Below are 12589 nucleotides of genomic sequence, written 5' to 3' on the forward strand. Positions count from 1 at the left end.
TTTCTCCACAGTTCATGTTTATTCTTACTATGTTCTCTCCTCCATATATCGGCTCCCTTCTTCCCACTTCCTCTCCTTCTCTCCCTGCCCCTCCCTCACCTTGTTTTCCTGCTGCGTTCTTCTTGTTAGCTCGGTAGGAAATCAAATTTCATATCTGGTTTGCTTTCATTCATTAGCTGACTAATGGTCCATGCTGCTATGTCAATCAGCAATGAAGGAACGAGGGGAGAGACAGGGTACACATCCTCCCTCTTCCTCTCCACTATTATTCTACTCTTCCGTTCCCCGCCTCTCCTCTTCCCGCTCTCGTCGCTCCTGCCTTTGGGACATGGTACTGGTTATGAATTCATTCACACTTCCTTTCCTCCCTCCTTTCTGTCCTTCTATTTCACTCTGCTGATGGCCTTTACATAAGGCACAACAAGCATGACAACATCATTTTGGAAAGTGTACAATTTTAGTAATACAACCGTGGTAATATTCAACCTGTGTGTGTGTGTGTGTGTGTGTTTAGTGCTATAGTCCAGATAGCCCTAGAGCCACTTAGAAGCCCCCATTTGTTGATGACCGCCGACTCCAAAACATCACCATTTGACACAACACTGAAAAGCTCTAAAAACACTGACGCAGAGATAAAACAGCAATGCAGGCCTGTCGCCATGCTGCACACACACACACACACACACACACTTTCATCTGTGATTCGCAATTACAAACTGGATAGTTCTGTTCCCACTTGATGGTTGGTCGATTATTCACAAAATCATGGTCTCAGAGTGTTCGCTCAGTATCGCACACGTTTCAATTACTATTGCAGGGACATAACAGCCAGGCATTGTTCTGGGAACGCACACATGATTCTCATACATCTCAGTCCTTCGCTTTCCTTCCTTTCTCCTAACCTCCATCGCCATCCTCTCTTCCTCCATTTCTCTCTGCTGGAATTCTTCTCCCTTATATTTCTTCTCACGTTTATCACCAAAAGATGATTCCCTTCTCCACCCCACCCCTCACCTCCTCTTCTCACTCCCTCCCTCTGCCCTTTCGCTGAGTTGCTCACACATCTGTCACACTGGCAGCTGATCTTATCGGGTGTTCAGGTCTCTTCATGTGAAGAAGGTTTATTCTCAATGGAAACTAGTAACAGACCCATTGAAGTTAATCAACGCACGCACAGCCTTATAAAATACTGTAAACACATTAAAACAAGTGATCTGTGATTAAGCTGGGTGCCGGTCATCACTTTTACTCAGTGCATGAATGAATGAAGCGAGAGCACACACCTGCTACACACCTTACAGAGGGGTCTGAACTCAGCTCCCTAATCCTACCAGCATGACCTGGGAGTACACATACACAGGCAACCCCTCTTACCCAGGGCGAGGTCACCCAGCCTCTACCCATCTCCCTGGGCTGCAAGAGCCAGCTGGTCCCCCACCCACTCGCTGGTCTGTGTAAGCAGCAGTCCCATTAGGAAGGCTAGGACTGGGTCACCATCTCTTTATACCATGAATGTGGATTTAGTCACTGCCCAGGGAGAAGGAAAGAGACTGACCACATACCGTGAAACCAAAAGGCCACAAAAGACAGGGAAGGAGAGAGAAGAGGAAACAGGAGATAGAGACATATACAGTAGAAATGGTAGAGAAGAGAGGGAGGCATGCGTGGGTGAATCCTGTAATTGATAGAGAGAGAGAGAGAGAGAATCCTGTGTGTGGGTTTGAGACAGAAAATACCTGCATGTGTGAATGAGACCAATAAGAGAAATGCTGAACGGCGGTGGTACAGTACAACAAAGACAACCTTTAAAGCATTCACACAGAACAGAGATAGAAGCGAGTTGAATAGAGCCACCACATGGTACATACAGTACAGTATCAACCCCGTCGATTGGCTGGAAATCTCTTTTTCTAAAAATTTTTGTACAGGGAGCAGAGGGATAGTGTAATACAGCATCTCCCCAGCTGTGTTCACACGCAAAGGGGCTTTGAGTGTGTGTGTGTGTGTGTGTGTGTGTGTGTGGGTGGTTATTGGGGATTGACTAGGGGTTATGCAGGTCAAGTTTGGCCCTGCTGCTATTGCAGTTGATGGCGACATTGGGCGATTGCTTTTCCTCAGGTGTATAAACCTGGGTAATTGTCTCAGCGAGGCTCCAGTGGGTCTGTGATTGCATTGAATGGAAACTACATGGGCAGCCTGCAGCCAGTGTAGAGTGTGAGTGTCACTCTTAGACTGATATCCATTGTGGCAGGTCCTCTTGGTTAACGGGGGCCCAATTGAATAATGCTGGCGCTAAGTGATCTCTCCTACAGAGACAAAGATAAGCTCTCATATGGGAGAAGCACGCACAGACAGACATGCACACCGATGCATGTGTGAGTGTGTGTGAATATTTTCCCAAGGGAAGAGTTGTCAAAATCAGACACACATCCTGGGTTTCTCCTCTAAAGAGAGAGAGTCTTTGTCTCAGAGAGAGAGAGAAGAACAATAGACTCACAAGGTGACAGTGACACAATAACACTGATACAGACATGCAAGATTAGTGGCTTCCCCATTAAATACAGTGGCTTTAGGGGGGCCGATTGAGTGGCTGCTTTAACCTTCCTGTGACTACACTACCTAGAAGCCTCTATTGTCATTCCATTCCATGCCTCAGCTGCAAGCTGTAATGCTTGGTTTCCTCTGAACAAGTGTCAGAAGCGTTTTGTATTTTTAGATCATTGATTTTCTATCTTTATTTTATTTTTGTACCTTTATTTATAGATACAAATATAACAAAAACAGTACAACCACAACCCCTGATTCTCCCATCCATCCATCCATCCATCCATCCAGGCATCTATAAAAGTTAAATAGGAAAGAAAAACAGAAACAAACAGTAAGAAACAAAAAACAATGGGAAAAAAAGTTATATAAAAATTCTTAACAGCATAAATGGCCACTAGAACAGACATGACTGCTTACCAAAACTACGCAAGTTACAAAGTAAAAGACAGGCTTTCCATGTATTGTATTATTAATGGGAAAAAAAAAAAATTCAATTAAAATGTTCTTGTTTTTCAAATCAACCAACACAACACATTCACAGATGTGACAGGCTTTAAATAAATAAATAAATAAATGTTATTTTTTACATACATACATACATACATACATACATACATACATACATCACATATCCTACATACATGTACATACACACAAAAAATAAACATATATACACTGCTCAAAAAAATAAAGGGAACACTAAAATAACACATCCTAGATCTGAATGAATGAAATATTCTTATTAAATACTTTTTTCTTTACATAGTTGAATGTGCTGACAACAAAATTACACAAAAATTATCAATGGAAATCAAATTTATCAACCCATGGAGGTCTGGATTTGGAGAGATACTCAAAATTAAAGTGGAAAACCACACTACAGGCTGATCCAACTGTCCTTAAAACAAGTCAAAATGAGGCTCAGTAGTGTGTGTGGCCTCCACGTGCCTGTATGACCTCCCTACAACGCCTGGGCATGCTCCTGATGAGGTGGAGGATGGTCTCCTGAGGGATCTCCTACCAGACCTGGACTAAAGCATCCGCCAAGTCCTGGACAGTCTGTGGTGCAACGTGGCGTTGGTGGATGGAGCAAGACATGATGTCCCAGATGTGCTCAATTGGATTCAGGTCTGGGGAACGGGCGGGCCAGTCCATAGCATCAATGCCTTCCTCTTGCAGGAACTGCTGACACACTCCAGCCACATGAGGTCTAGCATTGTCTTGCATTAGGAGGAACCCAGGGCCAACCGCACCAGCATATGGTCTCACAAGGGGTCTGAGGATCTCATCTCGGTACCTAATGGTAGTCAGGCTACCTCTGGCGAGCACATGGAGGGCTGTGCGGCCCCCCAAAGAAATGCCACCCCACACCATGACTGACCCACCGCCAAACCGGTCATGCTGGAGGATGTTGCAGGCAGCAGAACGTTCTCCACCGCATCTCCAGACTCTGTCACGTCTGTCACGTGCTCAGTGTGAACCTGCCTTCATCTGTGAAGAGCACAGGGCCCCAGTGGCGAATTTGCCAATCTTGGTGTTCTCTGGCAAATGCCAAACGTCCTGCACGGTGTATGTAAGCACAACCCCCACCTGTGGACGTCGGGCCCTCATACCACCCTCATGGAGTCTGTTTCTGACCGTTTGTTGGGACCCATGCACTATGTACCTAACCTTCTCCAGAGGCAGTGATGAGATCACCTCCTTAACCCACTGCATAAAGGAGGGAGGCTTTGCAGACTTCCAGGTAAAGAGGACAAGGTGGCGAGCTAGCAGCTATCGCATTTGCCTGATGCGTGGTAGCATTCTAGTCTAGGAGAAGTACACCAAAAATGTCAGTGACTGGGTTGGGCCTAACTGTTGTATTACACACATGAGAATGCCTCAAAAATGGGGTCCCAGAGGCCACTCAAAGATTGGCATGACCAAAACATATGTCCCACAGTCGCTGGAATCTGGTGGCATCTCAAACACTTGGGGTCAACATTTGGGTTTATTTTTGCCAACCTGTCATTTGAGTAATGGAGACGGTGCAAAACCTTAAACTGAATCAGCCCATGACTTATGTGTGGATATGTTCAATACATCGTCGGGGACATTGCCACCTATGTCTTGCTCCCATGCAGATTTTGTATTTGCAAAGGAAGGCGGATTCATGTCCTGTATTATGTCGTATAATGTGGAGATTGGGCCCTTCAGATAAGGGTTAAGATCTAAGCACCTCTCGACTGGACACTTAGTAGGCTCGAGTTTGCAGGTATGCCGTGTCAATCTGTGACGCTGGGAAGAGATGATTAGATGTTAATGGAGAGAAGCCGCTCTCACTTGTTTAAGGCTAAAGTGACTTCGGAATTGGACCCAAATTTTAAGGGACTTCTTAACAATGTGGTTCAAAACATGGGTGCCAAGGTTCATGGGCATTGGAGAGCACAGGAGTGAGACCGGAGAAGTTGGAAGGCTTGACTGTAACTCCATGATGGCCCAAATTGGGCCATCCTTGTTTTCAAATGTAGAAACACAATAAACACATTTAGATATATTTGCTGACCAGTAGTAGTGTAAAAATTTAAAAATTCTCTCTCTAGATATACCTTTCTCATTTGTGGATTTGACTTATTTCAAAGTTGGAAATGCAGCTGTCCAGTTGTTTGAACATCAACTTCGGCAGAAAAAATTGAATCATTTGGAATAAGTAGAAAAGGCTAGGTAGTACAATCATCTTAACAGAATACATGTGAACTGTTAATGAAATGGAAAGAGACGACTACCTTATGAAATTCTGCTTAGTGCGCTCCAGGAGGGTTTTGAAGTTATGTTTAAACAGAGCCTTAAATGAGTGTGACCTTTATCCACAAATAAGTGAAGACCTAATGCTCCACCTTAAATGGCAAATTGGCATACCCAATTCCTTCTGCAAACTGATTCATGGGGAGCACACTTTTTGTTAGGTTTAACTTAACCAGAGAATGTCCCAAAACCTTGTAGCATGTCCAAGAGATAGGGTATAGACTCCACATGGTTAGAGATGTATAAAACATTGTCTGCATATAAGGACACCTTGAGAGTTATGTTGCCCCTTAGTATTCCCTTAATCCTCTCCTCCGCCCGCAGGGCGATAGCAAGAGGCTCAATAGCCATATCAAATAGGAAAGGGGATCAACAGCAACCCTGCCTGTCCCCCCTGTGGAGAGGGAAGTGGCTAAGGTAACATTGTTGGTGCGAACAGAAGCCACTGGGGACAAAATCTTAATCCAGGAAAGGTATGACGGGCCAAACCTAACTCTCTCTAGTACTGTAAATAGATATTCCCACTCAACCCGGTCGAAAGCCCTTTCAGCATCAAGAGAGATGACAACCTCTGGCTGTTGAGTTGAGTGGGCAGTATAAAGAACAATAAAATAGCCGACGCATATTATAGAAAGATTATCTACCTGAGAGAAATCCGGTTTGGTCAGAGTTAATTATATTAGGCATCACTGTTTCTAAACGGCATGAAATGACCTCAGTGAGAATTGTATAAAATCCAGCGCAAAAAGGCTTACAGGTATGAACCACAATCTCGGGAATTCTAGTCTTTTTTAAGCAAAACCGAAATAGTCGCCTGGGTAAGTGTCTGTGGCTGTTTCTGACTAGAAATGATTTCATTGTACATTGAGCTGAGGATAGAGGATAATTTAAAGAAAGCTTTATAAAATTCAACAGGGAAGCCATCAGGCCCAGGGGCTTTACCGCTCTGCATGGACTGGATTGCCAGAGTAGCTTCATGATCACTTATTGAGGCATCCATGTTGGTTTGTTCATTTGAATTGAGACAGGGGATGTCCACATAGTCTAGAAATGCAGGCATACGAGGAGTGTCAGGAAGAGACTCTGAAGAGTAAAGAGTAGAATAGAATTGCTTAAATTGATTGTTGATTTCCTTGGGATTGGTAGAAGTTAAATCAGTTGCAACACAGATTTCAGGTATGGCGCTACTAGCAGCGGATTGTCAAAGATGGTGAGAACTTGCCAGCTTTCCTTTGGTGTTCATAGAATTTTTGCCTCGACTTAAACAGAAGCTGCTCTGTTTGTTAGGTGGAAAGATTGATACACGAATCGGAATTTGACAGTTTCTCTTTGTATAGTTCAGGAGTCGGAGAAGAGGCATATCTGTTGTCCACATTTAGAATGAGTTGAGATAGCTCCGGTAAGTGTTTGGTGCGCTGTTTGTTGTCATACGCTGTGTATGAAATCATTTGGCCCCTTAGATAAGCTTTTAACGACTCCCACACAGTGAGACACATCAGGGGTGCGGTTGATCTGTAAAAGACAACAATGTGAGTCGATATGTATTTTTTAAACACACCACAGGATAGTAGTAGTGGCACAGTACTGTCCGGAAAGTGGATATCTAGCTGGACAGGGCTATGGTCAGAGATGACGATGCTATGATATTGGCTATTAGTTCCAAAAGGAAGAATTCTATTGTCCAGCAGGAACAAATAAATCCTAGTGTATAAGCGGTGGACTGGAGGGAAAAAAAGGAGTACTGTTTAGCAGTGGGACTGAGCCTCCTTGATGGATCAGACAATTATAGGATTCTAGAAATGAGTTTTGCCTGATTTTGAAATTACATTGTTGGGCTTCGGTCTGGATCTGTCTAGACTTTGATTCGATACACAATTAAAATCTTCGCCCAATATCAAATGATGAGAGTTAAGGTTGGGAAATGTTGCGATGAGGTCAGATTGAGTGTCATCCCAATTAGGACCATAGAGGTTAGTCAGAATAACCTGTGTGCTAAACCATTTCCCCATCCCTATATCTGCCATTAGTATCTGAAATGACTTCGGTGGAGACAAACGGGGTGCCTTTTCTGATAAGGATGGCTGCCCCTCTGGCCTTAGCACCAAAGTTGGAGTGAAGTATTTGGTCTACCCATCCTCTCTTTAGTTTATCATGGTCGCTGGCCCGGAGATTGGTCTCTTGGAGAAAAACAACGTCCAGACTTAAGGACATAGGATGAGCATACACTCAGCTACACTTAACCACCTGGTTACTTCCTTTCACGTTCCAGCTGATAAAGCATGTGGAGCCTAGAGTATGTGAATTAGGCATAGTCATAGTAATCAGAAATGAATGTTATTACGATCACATGGCCAGTGTGCTGAAAGGTTAGAGTAATAAAACATAAATAAAAGAAAAAAACAGCTAAAACTACAAAATACCCAGAAGAAAACCTTGGACCCCTATGCTGGCCTTCCCCCTGTTGGAAGGCTGCATCTACCTCTCCTAGACTAGAGCAAAATGCTACCTTTCATGTTAAACTGAACCTCGGTAGAGCTCTATCCAGGGCGAACATAATAAGTTTACACCTATGGAAGAGATTCTGGCCGTGGTGGGTGATGGGAGCCTCTCGCGCTGCCTTACGGAAGACATCCTCCTTCTCCTGAAGGAAGTGGAATTTAACTACTATGGGTCTGGGCGGCTCTCCATTCTTCGGTGTGGACTGTATGCTTCTGTGCGCACGGTCAATGTTGTGGGCGTCTCGAGTCCCTCTCTCATGCCAAAAATGTGACAGTTCCCCCGGTGCGGTCTGTTCTCGAGATCCTCAACCTTGGAAGTAATTTTGACGACATCTGATGATAGCCGGGTGACTTGCTCTTCCAGTGTCACCACTTTGTCGAAGTAAATATTTGCACCATCTTCCAGGCTATTCAGACAGGTGTCATGTCTCGCCAAGTCTTCATTAACTTCTTTGGGACTGGGGGGGGGCAGTATTGTGTAGCTTGGATAATAAGGTGCCCAGAGTAAACTACCTGCTACTCAGGCCCAAAAGCTAGAATATGCATGTAATTAGTAGATTTGGATATAAACCCTCTGAAGTTTCTAAAACTGTTTGAATGATGTCTGTGAGTATAACATAACTGCCATATGCCATATGGCAGGCAAAAACCTGAGAAATAAATCCAACTAGGAAGTGGGAAATCTGAGGTTTGTAGTTTTTCAAGTCATTGCCTATCGAATATACAGTGTCTATTGGCTCACACTGCAATTCCTAAGGCTTCCACTAGATGGCAGCAGTCTTTAAAACCTTGTTTGATGCTTCTACTGTGAAGGGGGAGCAAATAAGAGATGTTTGAGTCAGGTGTCTGGCAGAATGCCATGAGCTCAGTCTCGCGCGCACCCGTGAGAGTTAGCGGCATTCCTTTTCCTTTCTAAAGGAATTGTCCGGTTGAAACATTATTTAAGATTTATGATAAAAACATCCTAAAGATTGATTCTATAAATTGTTTGACATGTTTCTACGAACTGTAATATAACTTTTTGGACTTTGTCTGAACTTTCGCCTGGACTTGCCTCGTGAGTTTGGATTTGTGAACTAAACGCGCAAACAAAAAGGAGGTATTTGGACATGAATGATGGACTTTATCAAACAAAACAAACATTTATTGTGGAACTGGGATTACTGGGAGTGCATTCTAATGAAGATCAAAGGTAAGTGAATATTTATAATGCTATTTCTGACTTTTGTGACACCTCTCCTTCTTTGGAAAATGGCTGTATGTTTTTCTGTGGCTAGGTGCTGACCTAACATAATCGCAAGGTGTGCTTTTGCCGTAAAGTCTTTTTGAAATCTGACACAGCGGGTTGCATTAAGGAGAAGTTTAGCTATAATTCCATGCATAACACTTGTATCATTTATCAATGTTTATTTTGAGTATTCCTGTAATTTGATGTGGCTCTCTGCACTTTCACCGGATGTTTGTTTGAGACAATACATTTCTGAACATAACACACCAATTTCAAATTAGGTTTTTGAACATAAAGATTAACTTTATCGAACAAAACACACATTTATTGTGTAACATGAAGTCCTGTGAGTGCCATCTGATGAAGATCATCAGAGGTTCGTGATTAATTTAAATCGGTATTTCTGACTTTTGTGAGGGCTCTCCTTGGCTGGAAAATGGCTTTATGGTTTTCTGTGACTAGGTGCTGACCTAACATAATCGTTTGGTGTGCTTTCGCCGTAAAGCCGATTTGAAATCGGACACTGTACCTGGATTTAAAAGAAGTTTATCTTTAAAATTATGTAAAATACTAGAATGTTTGAGGAATTTTAATTATGGGATTTCTGTTGTTTTGAATTTGGCTACCAGCATTTTCACTGGCTGTTGGCGAGATCTAAAATGGAGATATATGGTTGAAGGGTTCAGTTGTTAGTGTACAGCTGACTACACAGACTGGTGGCAATTCCATGGGAACGGAATTACACTTTTACTCAGTTCTCACACTTTAAAACGTATGTCAAACAATAACCATTGTTTTCAAAAGTTTAACATACAATACACATCTATCTATCTACAAGGACTACTTTTAACAATTTCCACTGAACATTTTACAAAAACGAATTTAGTGGAAGAACTGTGCAGAGGCTAACTTTAGTAACGGAATTTATCTCCAGTTTCTATTCAACCAAGTTCTCCAAAATCTAACACACTTGCTCCAAATTAAGATTTAAATATGTCTGCAGAAAGAATGGGTTGTCAGATATGACATGCTACCTTGACTTTGAACAAATCTCTTTTGGTTATTGAACTATAGTAAGTGAAGTAGATTTTACACCCGGTAACGGAATAACACCTAAAGTCCACTGTTGTAGGAAGCTGCTATAGACCAAGTGCTAACAGTCAGTATCTGGATAATATGTGTGAAATGCTTAATAGTGTAAATGATATCAACAGAGAGGTATATTTTCTGGGTGATTTAAATATTGACTGGCTTTCATCAAGCTGCCCACTTAAGAAAAAGCTTCAAACTGTAACCAGTGCCTGCAACCTGGTTCAGGTTATCAGTCAAACTACCAGGGTAGTTACAAACAGGAATGAAATCATAAACATGTATTGATCACATCCGTACTAATGCTGCAGACATTTGCTTTGAAGCAGTATCCAAATCCATAGGATGTAGTGGTCACAATATAGTAGCCATATCAAGGAAAACCAAAGTTCCAAAGGCTGGGCCTAATATAGTGTATAAGAGGTCATACAAGAAGTTATGTTGTGATTCATATGTTGATGTAAAGAATATTTGCTGGTCTGTGGTGTGTAATGAGGAGCAACCAGACGCTGCACTTGACAGATTTATGAAATTGCTTGTTCCAGTTACTAATAAGCATGCAAACATAAAGACAATTACTGTAAAACCTGTTAAATCCCTGTGGATTGATGAGGAATGGAAAAATGTTATGGTTGAGAGGATACCGCTAAAAGAAATGGCAAATAAATCTGTCTGCACAACTGATTGGCAAACGTACTGCAAATTGAGAAATCATGTGACTAAACTGAATAAAAAGGAACTATTCCATGAAACAAAGATAAAATATATAAAGAACAATAGTAAAAAGCTTTGGAGCACCTAAAATGAAATTATTGACAAAAGGCAAACTCAGCTGCATCATTCAGATGCCTCATTAAAAATCACAAAACCCACTGATCTTGCCAATGAAAAAAATCATTAAAGTAATTGGCAATATTAGCATTTATTGCTGGCATGTCATGCCTAACACTACACATTCAAGTAGAACTGATACAATTATGAAAGACAAGCATTGTAATTTTGAATTCCGTAAATTGAAATGTGGAAGAGGTGGAAAAATGGTCTATCAACAATTATTTTATTTTATTTAAATTTTACCTTTATTTTACTAGGCAAGTCAGTTTAGAACAAATTCTTATTTTCAATGACAGCCTAGGAACAGTGGATTAACTGCCAGTTCAGGGGCAGAACAACAGATTTGTACCTTGTCAGCTCGGGGATTCGAAATTGCAACCTTTCGGTTACTAGTCCAACGCTCTAACCACTAGGCTACCCTGCCGCCCCGGCAATGACAAGCCACTGGGGTCTGACAACTTGGATGGAAAATTACTGAGAATAACAGTGAACATTTGCCACTCCTGTTTGCCATATCTTCAAACCTAAGCCTACTAAAAAGTGTGTGACCTCAGGCCTAGAGGGATGCAAAAGTCATTCCTCTACCCAAGAATAGTAAAGCCCCCTTTACTGGTTCAAATAGCCCGTTACCAAACCTTAGTAAAGTTCGGAAAAAAATTGTGTTTGACCAGATACAATGCTATTTACTGTAAACAAATTGACAACAGACTTTCAGCACACTTATAGGGAAGGACATTTAACAAGCAGGGCACTTACACAAATGACTGATGATTGGCTGAGAGACATTATTGCAAAAAGATTGTGGGGGCTGTTTTGTTAAGACTTCAGTGGGGGTTTTGACATTATCGATTATAGTTTGCTGCTGGAAAAACATGTGTGTCATGACTTTACATCCCCTGCTATATTGTGGATAGAGTTACATGTCTAAAGACACAGAGGGCGTTATTTAATGGAAGCCGTGCCAACATAATCCAGGTAGAATCAGGAATTCCCCAGGGTAGCGGTTTAGGCCCCTTGCTTTTTTTCAAACTTTACTAATGACATGCCACTGGCTTTGAGTAATGATGACTCAACACTATTCACTACAGCGAGTAAAATCACTGCAACACTTAATAAAGAGCTGCAGTTAGTTTCAGAATTGGTGGCAAAGAACAAGTCATAAATATGACAAAAACTAAAAGCATTGTATTTGGGACAAATCATTCACAAAACCTCAACTAAATCTTGTAATAAATAATGTGGAAATTGAGAAAGTTAAGGTGACTAAACTGCTTGCAGTAACCCTGGATTGTAAACTGTCATGGTCAAAACATGTTGATACAACAGTAGCTAAGATGGGGAGAAGTCTGCCCATAATAAAGCACTGCTCTGCCTTAACACTATCAACAAGGCAGGTCCCCCAGGCCTTAGTTGTCGCACCTGGACTACTGTTCAGTCGTGTGGTCAGGTGCCACAAAAAAGGACTTATGGAGGAGAGATTGACTTCACTAACTGTTTTTGTAAGAAGTGGTGACATGCTGAATGCATCAAGGACTCTCCTTAAACTACTAGCACACAGCTCGGACATCCATGCATACCCCACAAGACATACCACCAGAGGTCTCTTCAC

General features: G+C 42.1%; 1 protein-coding gene across 1 annotated transcript in view; it reads right to left on the reverse strand.

The window, feature by feature from the left end:
• The window catches only part of LOC115106115 (calcium/calmodulin-dependent protein kinase type 1D-like), an 87249-nt gene that overhangs the window by 50011 nt on the left and 24649 nt on the right, over window positions 1-12589 (reverse strand). The gene's annotated exons all lie outside the window — the stretch shown is intronic.

The sequence above is a fragment of the Oncorhynchus nerka genome, linkage group LG23 (assembly GCF_034236695.1).
Source record: "Oncorhynchus nerka isolate Pitt River linkage group LG23, Oner_Uvic_2.0, whole genome shotgun sequence".
NCBI classification, from domain to species: Eukaryota; Metazoa; Chordata; class Actinopteri; order Salmoniformes; family Salmonidae; genus Oncorhynchus; species Oncorhynchus nerka.